General features: G+C 38.6%; 1 long non-coding RNA gene across 1 annotated transcript in view; it reads left to right on the top strand.

Annotated features, from left to right (window-relative positions):
* Positions 1 to 508: 508 nt before the first annotated feature.
* Positions 509 to 13,363, top strand: part of LOC111933205 (uncharacterized) — a 61,878-nt gene continuing 49,023 nt past the window's right edge. The window contains exon 1 of the long non-coding RNA XR_002866563.2: positions 509 to 690. This is a non-coding gene — a long non-coding RNA (uncharacterized LOC111933205). The remainder of the gene's footprint in view (positions 691 to 13,363) is intronic.

Below are 13,363 nucleotides of genomic sequence, written 5' to 3'. Positions count from 1 at the left end.
GTTATGTTCAATGTATTTTGAGAATTCTATTAGATGTTCTGGTTTAATTAACATCTTCTTGTTTTGAACCAGTAATTTTATTTTAAACATCAAGTCTAAGAAATGCTGGGATGCAGATCTTGACTCTTTCACAGCATAAAAAGGAGATATGAGCCCATCATAAGACTGCTCTGTTGCTTTTATGCTGAGTTTGGTATTTGGAATTGTGTGTTGTAATATATAGAATATGTACTGCTTTCAGAACTGAGGAACAGAAACTGCACAAGTTATCAATAGGAAGGAATTATCAAATGACAATTTTGTTGGGTTATAAAATTCAGTTAAAGAAGCACCAAGGCAAAGGAACACATTTTGGAATGAGAAACACAAGTCCAAAATACAAGGATCTCCTCATGAGACAAGTTTCTGACTTAAGTTTACAGGTTTTTAGCTACCAAAAAGACAAGCTTAATTCCCCAGTGAGACCTAATTTAGAAAAAATTACTTTACTGGCCAACTGAGAACAGCTGTGCAGAGCTAATCCCAAAGCAGGGTGTGCTCAAATCAAAAAACACATGATGATTTTGCCTGTTTTCTGAGTATCTTTCCTCACTGCATTTCCTCCAGTGGATGAGAGGACAATTGAACTAAAACTTCCAGCAACAGTTCAAAATAAGACTGATGTTTCACCCTTTTTTCTCAGAGTTCCAGGCATGCAGTTTTATTTTGAAATTTATGTGACTCTGGAGCAGAGTTTACATTGCTTGGTTTACAGAGAGGTGGAATTTTGGTTTGAAAATAGACTAAAGCTGGTGCCTGAACCTGAGGAATCGAGGCAATTCTTTATTTCACCTGTTCAGGGGTATATACTAATGTATGTTGTGGGGTTTTGTTTGCATTGACAGTCATGCTCCTCAATTGCTGGGGCCTGTGCTTCTGCAGAGAACTCAGGATTTAACAGCGGGGGAGTGGAAGCAGGGGAACATCTTGTACAGCATAAGGACAGTTTAATTTTCCACAGCTAAAAATGATAAAAACTCCCAGTAGAGTTGAGCTGCATTTTTCTTTTAAACAACAAAAAATTAAGCTACTCTTGGTAGATTCTACAAGGTCCCTAGTCAAACTTCTGCTTTCTGTTTTAGCAGCAGATGACATTAGAAATATTTAAATAAGGAATGAAGGGGGCAGTTGCACACAAATGTTGATGCCAATGCAAGAGCAGAGATCAGGCAGCAGCTTGTTGCTAATTCCAGCCAGAGCAGCTGAGGGTCTGGGCTGAATGAGGGTGGCCCTTCCAGAGAGGAAACTTCTCAGTAATAGCACTGTGAATTAGGGAACTCTCTTCTGGCTTAATTATGTTGACCACTGACAACTATTTATTTTTTTCCTGACCATGTCATTTCATCTTTCACTTATTCCCCTAATTTATTCCTCTCCTTCTGTCTGCAATCCATATAGAGCTCTGGAATATTTCTTCTAGGTGCAGCATTTGCTCTGTTAATTCTTCCTTTTCTCTCTTTCTTTGAAGAACCGCTGCTGTGTTGAACCATCTTCCTACATCCCTGTCTTCAACTCTCATCCTCCTCTTAGACTTCTAGACTGTGCTGCTGAACATGCTGATATTTGGGTCTTGAATATTGAAACTAAGAATATCAGTGTTTAATAAGTATGGGAAAGGCACAGTTGCTTTAAGAGAAACAAATAGCTCAGGAAAAAATTGAGATACTGCTGCCTCTGCAACAGCTATTGGCTGCACTGACTGCAAAATGTAACTAAGAACTAAATTGTCAGTTTTTGGTGTGTGCTAAAGAAACCAAGCAATGTCACACACGCAGATATTTACTTTCCATTATCCTGGCAAACCCCAGTCTATAGATCCTTGTGGTGCAATGTAAACTCCTTTCAAGATGACATTTAAGAGGAATTTAATCTGTATAGAGGCACTAACAAACTGAAGCACAGCGGATTTATTCATTTAAGAGAATTATTCATTTAATTTTCACCGTTTAGTATTTATATTCATTTACCATTCATTTATTCCCTTCATTTTTATTCATTTATTCATTTATCAAATATTCATTTTAATGGTTTTCATTATCACTATAGTAACTGTAGGGACAGATTTGCAATAATTTTATTCCTTAAATAAGTTTAGTCTTGGAAAATCTACAGAACAGGGTAAGGCCACTTGCTCATCAGGTTCATTCCCTTTCCTCAGAAGTGTTTGTCTCTTCACTCCCCTTGTTTCTTTGCAGCTCTTCCTAGTTTCTCTTAAATTCCTTTCTATGTTTTATGACAACAGCTTAGTTCAGTGATATTAGACCAAATCCTTGGCTGATGTGAAGTACTGAAATCTGAGTGTGTTACTCAGTGCTTTGGACACTGATTTAGCCTGCTTGTTTCTCCATATATTTTTCTTTTCTTTTCCCCGTGGAATGGCTTTTCGTCAAAAATTCACCTCTTATTCCCTTTTAAAGCCAGTTCCATTTCTATGTAAATGAGACCCCTGCAAGCCAGGGAACAATGACCTTCTAAGCAACAAGTGCTTTGAACTACAGCAGAAAGTCTAAACCTCTAAAGACATTGGGTTCTGTGTTTGAATTTCCATTACAGCACTGACAATTCAGGTATTTATATATATATATATTTATATTTATATATGTATATATATATTTTCTCTTATTACTCATGCACTGTTTTCACATACCTTTCAAGTTCACTAAGCATCAGATTGCGCTTCTGATGAAAACAAGGACTGGATCATCTGATTCCTTTTGTACAAGGCCAGTGCTTTTGATTTGGAATTCCAGTCCTTTTGTTATAGCTGTATGGACTGGTCAGTGCTTATGCAGTTGAGTCCTTGAATTATATTACCAGTTGCCTAAAAGGATATCTTCCTATGTGTAGTGAAACTTTATCCTGGGGAGCAGGGTGAGCCCAGGCTTGTTCTTGGTGAAGGATTAAGTTGTTTGTGGTTTTTAGCCTCCCATCTTCAGTGAGCCCCAAAGTCCTAGAAAACACCTCAGTGAATGCCTTAGAGCTCCTTTGCATCATGACTTCAAACCAGTGTCAGGATCTTATTTTCCCTATATAAACCTTTTCTTCCTTAATCAAACATTGATTTAAAACTTAAATCAATTGTCTTTAGACAACCCTAAATTCAAGCCATTCCCTTCATATAATCTTTGATGGTTTATCTGTGCTCTGAGTTGTGTCAGAACCTTTGGTGCTGTGTCAACAACAGAAACACAGCTGAAATATTTCCTGACTGATTGGTTAGTACCTATATTTAACACAATTTTTTTATTATTACTATTTATACCACCAGAATAGAAAGAAAACCCCTATCCTTGTAGAAAGCATCATGGACTGGGTATTCCCTATAATTGTCTGTTAAGTAAACCAAACTGCTTCAGATATTTACATTCAGGAGGTTATCTTTGTTGCCAGAAGAGCTAGAAGTAATTTTCTTTACAATGAGATCTTAAGTTTGTAGAGTGTGTTGTGACTGCAGTGAAAACTCTTCATACCCCAACCTGAGGCTGCAACTCTAATTTTGAGAGCCATTGCTCTGGAGGCTTTTTATCAGCTCCAAAAATGTCTTATCTCTGGTTGCTTTTAACTGCATAATAAGAGGTCATTTGAAATAGGCAATGTCTTCTTAAGGGTTTATAATCTAAAGCCCACAGTTGTCAATGAACATTCATTGATTTCAGGGACTCTGAATCCAGGTATTTATTCACAACATGTGGCATTGGCTTAGTAACTTTAGTAGTATTAAGATATGAGGAAATGGACTGCCTATTAAAGCTAGACAGAAATATTCTGGTGGCATTTACTTTGTCAGATAAAGCCTTGGAATTCCTGTGAATCTAAATATTTTTCAGCAGTCTGCCTCTTTAATTAACCTCTGCCTGAGAAAGCAATCCTTTTACCAGCCCACCTGTCCAGCTCCTCCCAGCTCCTGAGAATTTTTGTAGGCCTGGAGAGGAGGTCCAGGGCTTTTGGAGAGCTGCAGTTCTATCTGTGGCTTTCTATTACAGCCTGCACAAGTTCCTCTTCCTGAGGCTGATTTCTCTGAGGGTGAACCTGGAAGGTTAGGCCCAGACACAGCATAAAACATCATTAATATAAATGTCTCTTTTTCTTTACACTCTGAATAATTTTCTTCAAACTATCAGAACTTCCTAAAAAAATTGTTGGTTTTTTTTCAATCACTCAAGGAAACTTGCTTAAAAAAAATTATAATCAAAGTGTGCATTCAATTAAGAGGAGACATAGTTTTTATTTTCTTTCATCTCATCTCCTCATGAAGCTTTTGAATGAGTTTTATATTTGAGAGAGTTTCAGTCCCCTCCCCCTGAGCAGAGACTGAAGTCAGTGGGAAGAGATCTGATGTGTGCTTTACCCCTCTGGTGTGTGCATGGATGTTTTTTCATTAAATCTGAACATTAACCTGATGGCCTTTAGGCACATTACTTTCTGAAAAACTTAGGCGTGCTGATTATTGCTTGCTTTCCAACTCCAGATCCTCTTGCAAACACTACAGGGACCTCATTAAATTCTGCAGCTGTATTACCCTCCTTCTTTATTAACTTCCTTCAAATATCCTGCCGTGGTCGAATGTCTCCTCTTGTCAGCTTCATTCCACTTTATACACCTGAAGGAGACTCTATTGTTCTTATTTCCTTGCTCTGAAAACTTCATTCCTAGCCAGTTTTGACTTCTCAGGATATTTTTTTTTAGCTCATCCCTCCATTGTATCAGCTTTTGTAGTCCCTTGATAATAGTCTGTGCTTTTTAGGCATGACATGCATTTTTTAATAATTATTTTAATTTCCTGATTTAAATCTAAATAGGGCAAGAAGTACAGAAGAAACCTAGAGGGCCTTGTAATCTTTCCCTTTGTCCTAAAAAACACAGGAGAACTTGCAATAACATGAAAAAATAGTCTCAAAACCTGGAGAAATATTATCTTTATTTTTAGGAAGCTGTTAGTCCAGTGAGTAAACAGGTGGCTATAAAAGACTGCCCAATTCACTAAAAGTTGGAGCCACAGTCACTCACTGACTTTTGAATCTGGCCACAAGGATTTTGTATCAATTGCCCAAATTCTTGCTCCCACTCCAGGCTCTTCTCACCTTCATGGCAAACATTTGTATTGCAAGAAAGGTGAAAGATGTATTGAGAGGGATTTCTTCTTATTATATCCAGGTTTACACACATATTGACCTGTCCACAGAGACAAATCTCAACTTTTTTTACCAGTTTCAAGGGACTTGGTTTTACACACTTCATTGACCATTACTTCTTCACATTACTGCTAATCTCTTCTTGTTAGAGAAAGACTTGTTGGGTCCTCTCTCTGTGCCACTCTCAGCAATAAATGAACATGGAAACACATTTCAGTAAAATGAAGGATACTGGAAAAAATAATATTAAACCACTCTTCATGAAAACTTGGTAATCATACAGACAGGAAAATAATTTCAAGAAAACACTATAGTAAAGGAATGTAACAATTATCTCGTGCAGAGCCAGCTCAAGTTAGCATTTTTAAGAAATCTATATGTCTACTTATGAAGCTCAGTGCAATTTGTTAAACAAAGTCACTGGGCAAGACTAATGGCAAATCAGTTACAGTCACTAATGTCTCATACAACTGCAGAGCAAAAATATTCTGAGTTGAGTGTAACATTCATTACAGGCAGCAATACATTCATAATCTGAGTTTCTCAAATTCAGTAATTTAAAGTAAAAGGGAGAGTTTACCACATGTAAAGACTTTCTAGTGCTAATGTTCCCAAAATTTCCTTATTATTCCAGTTTTATGGTTCATTTTCTTATGGTTGCTAGTGTTCCTACCATGCTGAAAAGGAGCCTGGGTCATTGTTGAATATTCAGTGTCTCACTGGTCTAACAGGTCTTCATTCTAATCACTTAAAAACTGTTCCTGTTGATTTCAGAACATTTTTTGAATAAATCAGAATTAATCATCAGATGTAGAACTCGGTTTATCAAATGATTCATGGGACTTTATCAGGAAAAAATAGATCCAAACCTGCTGAAATTACTCCTCAAACTTGCTGTAATTACTCCTACCTACAGATTCAGATATCAGAGTGATTATATTTTCACAAATTGATAAAGAGGTCAAGGGAAATGCTTTGTTCCAGGATTTCCTTAGATCAATCAGGATTTCCTTAGATCAATTAATGGGGCAATTCCAGCTGCCCTGTGTTGTTCTTCACCACCACAGTATCCTCAGCAGTCTGAGATGTAATGATGGGACCAGCTCTGTGCTCCTCACCTCTGTAGCTAAGCTTTAAACATGAAAATTTCATCATACAATCATGGGATAATCAATACCACCTAATTCCAAACCCCTGCCATGGCCTTCCACTATCCCAGGCTGCTCCAAGCCCTGTCCAGCCTGGCCTTGGACACTTCCAGGGATCCAGGGGCAGCCACAGCTTCTCTGGGCAGCCTCAGCCAGGGCCTCACACCCTCACAAGGAAGAATTTCTTCCTAATATTTAATCCAAATTTATCCTCTTTCAGTTTAAAGCAATTTCCCCTTGCCCTTTCACTACATGCCCAAGAAAGATACTTCCAAATCCTTTCTTTTGCAGAAAATCCATGAAGAGGTATACCACTTGAAAATACCTTTAAAGTCCCTTTGCTGTTATTTCTGTCAGCTGGCTTCTCTGAGAATTTGATGCTCATTTTGGCTGCCTCTGCTGCTTGGCTCTCGCTGACCACACGAGGTCAAGCCAGGCCATGCAGGCAGGAAACCTGCAGGACACACCACTTCAGCTTACAGCTGTGTGTTTTCCTTCTGCTCATTTGGGGACAAGCACACACACAGAATTCAGGAGCACTGGGGATGCACGGCTTGGGAAGCACGCACAGAAATCAGACTGAAAACTTGTTTCCTTCGGAGGTGGTTGCTTGTTTGTTTGCAGGGAGTGAGCACAAAGGGTTGGGTGCTGGAGATGGCTTCAGGCAAGGGCACAGCTAAGGGAGAGGCCAGCCTGGTGTGTCAGCTCAGGGAAAATCAGATTTGCAGTGCAGGACCAAGTCACTGACACCTACTGAAAACGGCTGCTGAGGCTGAGGAGGGGTTTGCTCATTTTGATACTATTTATTCCTGCAGTAATTGATCACAGAGAATGGAAAGAATCACTAAACACACCTTGTAGTGTACAAAGAAAAGATGTTGAAGACCTTTTTCATGGTTGTAAAGAACAAGAATAGAAAGCAGTGTTAACATTGGCTTTTAGCAACTCATGTTTACTCTCCCAGGATCCTGGGAAAACACCTGCTGAGTATCCTAGAACTCCCAAAATGTGCTCTACAGAACTGACATCCTTCTCAGCTGTAGGTGCCAGGAAGGTTTCTTTAAAAAAGAAAAAAAAAAAAAAATCAGGAAAATTATTCTGTTCAAGGAATATTTGAAATGTTTCAATATTGCTTAGTTGTTAAAAATCAAACCCTAAAAGTGCTGTGGGAGATGGAGAAAGGGATAACAGTTCATCACCTTTTTAGTAAGCTTAAACTACAGCTTCATTATTTACAAACTTTTATTTTGCTGTTTCTTAGTTCTGCTGTGGTTTACTCCGGATTTTCCTGTATAAATAATTCAGTAAGTGTGCACCATAGCACAAGCATTGTGATGTGTGTTTATTTATAAGCTTTTAGAAGCTATAAAATATACTTGGAGTTACTTCTGTGTGTGTTTACATGTGTATCTTTGAACTTTGCTGTGAGGCTAAAGGTCCATGGCCCTCTGTCCTCGTGTCCCTGGCATGAAGGTTGTCCCTGTGCTTTGGGTGACCTCAATCTGTCAGCTCCATCTCAGAGAATGTGTGAGAGTGTGTTTAACTCATCCCCTGGCATTGCACAGTGTGGAAGTTCTGGGCTCTCCAACAGCCTGTCAGGAACTGGGCTGACGGAACGTGTGAATCTCAGGCGGGAGGAGAGAAATGTTGGGCATTAAACATTTTGTGTTTAGTGAGAGGCATTTCCTGACAAAGCTCTGCTGTGTTGAAAATGTTTTCCATTCTAGTTCTGCATCTTGAAAAAGCAAAATTTGAAACTAACTGCTGCATAGTAAATTGTAATTTACACCAGAGCAGGCTGATATATATATATATAAATATATATATCTTTGTTCCCAAAAGTGCAGAGTTGTGGCCAGAGCAGAGGTTTGCTCAGATCCCAAGGAGTAAGGCTGACTTTGTCACTGCTTTGCCATCAGTGCTGATCAACAGCTTTGCTGAGCTCCAGAATTCTGGCTGTGGAAGAAAGCAAAATCTTAACACATTCCCAATTACTGTGATTCCTATCTTCATTTTTGTAAGATATAATTGTCCTGCACTACTGAGTTCTTTTATTTGCTAGTTGTCAATACAGATTCTGCCCATTATTGTGATAGTAGTTCTCTTCCCTTTTATGTCAATGTAAAGAAGTAACAGCTTTTCTGAAGTCATGGAAATTAAACATTTTGTTTTATCAATGCAAGTAGAAAAAAAAGAATCATGCCCTGTATTTGTTTTATTCCTAGCTTTGCTTCCAGCAAAATATTTGGTGTGGTAAATAGCGTTAAAAAAAATTACAAAAATCCATGTTCCGACATTCCCAACATACAAGACAGCAGCAAAATACAGATTTCTCAGTTTCTTTGTATCTCAGTGTGTATATAAAATTAGTACAGGGCTCCAGAAAGGTATGAAAGAGCCCTACCCAGGGAGCACAGTGCCAGGCAATTGGTGTTGTAGTGCTGTATTTCCTGTGCCCTATTTTCACAGACAAACAATTTCTGCCACCAAAAAATGCATGAAAGTTCAGAAATCTCAAGAGTCCCTGTGGTGCTGTGAGTAGTTTCCTTCTTCTGTTGTTTTTGGTGCTCTTAGTTTCTCTTAACTGATGCAGGCATTAGTCACTTGTTTTCCTGAAAGAGGATTTCATTCTCTGAGAGGAATTTCTTTGAATTTCAACATGTTCATACTAAAGAAGGTGCTACCTGCTCCCATTTTTATTTTCTCAAGGGTATGTCCATTCAGTGGGCAAGAACACTTGTTTCTCAGGTACCCAGAGACAGGGTATTTGGGACAGTTAAAAAATAAAGTTAAACAAAAAACCTCTCACCATATTTCACAGGCTTTGTGCCTTAGATTTCTATGTGTAAATGTAGCTTTGTAGATTTAATATAAGAATTAATATATTTCACAAATAAGTAGTATAATGTAAGGCCAGGTGTACAATATATAAATTTAATACCTTCCTATTATAAGATTTCTCACTTCTGGAAAATAAAACAGGGATTAGAGGAGGAAAAAAAGATGGAATTTCAGCCACTGACAGTGTGTTTTTCTGCTCCTAGTCACACCAGTAAATCTAGTTCCCAGAGAGCTCAATCACATCTGGCACTGAACACGTTCCAAGGCTCACGTGCCAAAGACCAGAGTGCAATCCTTCTTGCACGTGGATCTGCTGAGATCCATGTACAGAGTACAACTGAGTTTATGGAAAAATTTATAGCAGCTTTAAAGTAAGTGCCTCCTTAACAAGTGCTCTGGAGTGCCATTCTCTGCTCTGGATGTGCAGTCAGAAATCTGTCAGGTGTCTGAGGCCTGGGCCCGGGGCTGGGCTGGGGACAGTCACAGTGAGATCCAGGGTTATCCTGAGTGCTGGACACGATAAATCTGCAATAATTGAAAATCCCTCTCCTCTACAGCTTCGCCCTCAAAGCAGAACCATAAGAAAATGTTGAAAATTAAGTAAACTCACTAATCCCTGCTGTCATCCACAGCAACGTCTTTAAACCTAAGCAATTGCTGCCACGTTGCTGACAAACTCACGTTCCATTTTAGCTTTGACTTAAAAGTAAAATATGAAAAAAAAATATGAATTTTTTTTTAAAAAAACATTTTGGCTGTTGTAGTAAATTTTGTACTCCTAGTCCTAATAGATGCTGGCTTGTGACTGGAGCAATTTAATCCCTGAATGTCCCCCTTAAGTTCTTTGCCTAAAGGCAAGGATTTCATTATGGTACATGCCCATGCTGAACTGTGTGCTAACCCAGCTCCTCTGCCCAGCATGTTACATAAATAAGGTAAGACTTGCAGTCTCCCAAATCCTTTATCAGGTGACAGCACAAATCCTCTGAAAATCCTTTTCTAGCTTGTGGTAATGTGTTATGTTTTATGATGAATCCACTCAGGACTTTGCCATCAGCTTTGAGGGCAAGGACAAGGTATGAACACAGAAAAAATTGGAGATTTTGTGGGGGCATTAATTAGATGGGCCTTCCATAATATTCAGTATCAAAGAGGCTCAGGGGAGGGCCAAGAGCTGCTGCCACTGTGTGCAGGTTGGAGATGGCAGCACTTCCTTCAGGGATAATGCACATCCCACCTCTGCTGCCAGGACAGGAGAGTCCAGAGACTGTGCTGGGAACCAGCTGAACTCAACACAGCTGTGCCAAGCACCTCACCTGAAGGGTTTTGTCTACACTAAAATAAAATCTGCTCTTCAGGTCTGCAGCATTGTTCTTCCAAAATCTCTTATTTGTAAGCTGCATGTGAGGAAAAGTCATATTCACTGAGAGAAGAAACTTCCCAGTAGAAGTTCAAAGTGTTTGTAAGAGCCCCATGTGATCACAACCATGTTTTCACATTCTAACCAAGACTTGGCTCAGCTTCTCCTTGCTGAGTGTGATGTTTTTGTTGTTTGTTGCCTGGTGACTGGCAACACCCCAAAAATGTAGTAAATAAAGACACAGTCAGGAGTCCAGAATGAGCAAAATTCACAGCTGCTTTTCTCAGGCAGTAAAAATCTTACTACTAAAGTATCATATCCTGATAGTTTGTTGCATTTTTCTCTTGTTTTTCCTTTGTCAGGTCTTTAATAGTTAACACCTAAGTACTCACAGTGTAGTGATAGGGTCCAAGACAGATACAGAGAAATACAAGAAAAATGTGTATGTTTGTATACACTTTAAATGAGCTCAAAAATCTCTTTATCATCCTGATATCTCTTATGTCGTCCTGCTAATTGGCTGTCAAGCCATGCAGATGGGCCTCAGTACTTAAATTCTCGTATCACAGGAGAATTTGATTTTAGAATGAGCAAAATCCTACAAAGATATGTAAATCCTCTGCTGTTAGAGTGGGGAGATCCAGCCAGATGTGTTTCTTCCCCAAAACTTCACCTTTTCTGGAGCCACAGGTGGAAGGGAGATTAGGAGATCAGCAGTCCTCCATCAGGGGTGTTAGTTATGCTTCTGAAAATGTTTACAGGGATGTTCACACACCACCAAGTGGAACCATTCCCTGCCTGGGTGCCAAACTACACCTCTTTAACCAGCTTGCAAAATTAGCTGTCGATAAACTCCTCATTAATTTACTGTGAGGATAACTTTCTCCCATGCCAAGGTGGTGGGAATGTTTCAGGTTCTTAGTACAGGCTCCAAGCTGTAAATTTAAATTATCTTAAAAATTATCCATTTCCTTCCCACCTTCATACAAGCACACAAACGAAAACAGCATTAAAAAACAGTATCAAGCAGTTCATTAATGGCTTTTGCTCTTTGCTGTAATAACCAATTGATCCAGTGGCACAGAAGGAGGAACTTTTGGGACATTTTTTACAGGGATGTCTAGAGGGGTGGAGAATTTTTGTAACTATTTTTAACAGAAATGCGATAATTTTTCATAAATATTGCACTGCACTGAAAATATTCTAGAAATTGCCTTGCATGACTATATATATATTTTTATTATTATTTTTCAGCTTAAGAAGGTGTTTAGGGCATAGGATGAGAGGAATTTTAATTTTTTTTGAGCTATGATCCAAAGAGATTTCAGTATCCCATTTGATCTGAAAACATTTTTCTTCCTTTGTAATTGGTCACCACCATGGCCATAGTTGATTAATAAAACTGGAGCTGCAGAAACAGTAACGACTTGCACCAATAGTGCACCTCAGCACATTGCAAACACACATTTTATCTTACCTTTTACCCATTAAATGGTTCCCTCTCTCAGATAAACCCTGCTAATCTAATGACTTGCTAGATCACACAGTGAATCAGAGGGAGAGCTGTGGAAACAAGTTTAAGGGCATGAAGCTACAAATACTCTTCACTATGAGTAACTTTACTCTTGGGAGTATTTCAGTTAACTCCAGGAGGGATTAGGTAGGGTAATAAGCTCTGAACTTCATGGAAAGTGTTCTCAGGACTGGTCCCCAAGCATATTCAATTGCAGTCTTCACATAAAATCACATAAATCTGTAGTCAGGGACTTTTAATAAACATATTTTATACCATAAATTACTTTCTGAGGAGGATTTTTAGAGGTATAATTTTACAGCATTGACCTCCAATAGACTCATAAAATTCTATCATGTTAAATGTATATTTAATGGCTTCAAACATTTTTTATTAGTGATCCAGTGGGCCTGGAGGACTTTAGTACTGCAACAACCTATTGCATCAGTGGATATTTAGAGAGGTTTAAAAAATGCAGATTATTGACTTTATTATTGATGCAGGGGAGCCACTATATCTTATCAGGCAATTAAATGCCCTTTCATAAAGTGCTCATTGCATGGAGACTCAATTTATGGAAATGATGAAACTTAATGGCTCCACAGGAACCATTACATCCGGTCTGAAACTCTTTTTGGGATATTAATATTTATTTATACATTCATGCTTGTAGTAATGAGAAATTAAGGAATTTTGTAGTAAATTACAAATATAAGTACGTAGATATAGAGGTTGCTATATTAATTTAAGTAAATCCTAAAGAGAAATGTACTTGTATCATTTCTGCCTTTAAAGGTACACGGTTAAACCAGACCAATGAAAAGAGATGGCTGTATTTTGATAGCTTTTGTAAATCCAGGATGTGCCAGGTCAAAATTTACAATTTTAATTTTCATTTCTGCATCTGATTTACGAACACTTCTCCACACTTCATCCCTCTCTACAAGGGCTGTAATTTTGCACAGATTATTCTGACATGTATTTTATAGCTAATGAAGGATTTTGGATGTATCCACATACAATATGGCATTGAACCTGGAAATTGCTCTGCTGTCTTCACTTGAGTTCCTTTATAAATTCAGTCCTAAATTCAGCCTTCCAGTGAGGTCCCTCTGGCTGGCAGCTTTTTCCCTTCCAAGCATGTGTATTATCCAGACAGGTTCCCAGAGATTCTTTTTTTCAAAGACCTGGGTATTCAAGGATATTTGATGTTGGACACAAAGGAGTAGAAAATATGAGAAGTACACCACAAGAATGCTAGATTTTTGCAGGGCTTTGTTTCCTACTTGGGGTAACACATCACCCTTCTGGAAATGAAACTGCACCTGTG

This window comes from Cyanistes caeruleus, chromosome 10 (genome assembly GCF_971803275.1).
Source record: "Cyanistes caeruleus chromosome 10, bCyaCae1.hap1.1, whole genome shotgun sequence".
Lineage (NCBI taxonomy): Eukaryota > Metazoa > Chordata > Aves > Passeriformes > Paridae > Cyanistes > Cyanistes caeruleus.
The sequence above is the reverse complement of the archived record's forward strand: the minus strand, read 5'-3'. Positions and strand labels throughout refer to the sequence as shown.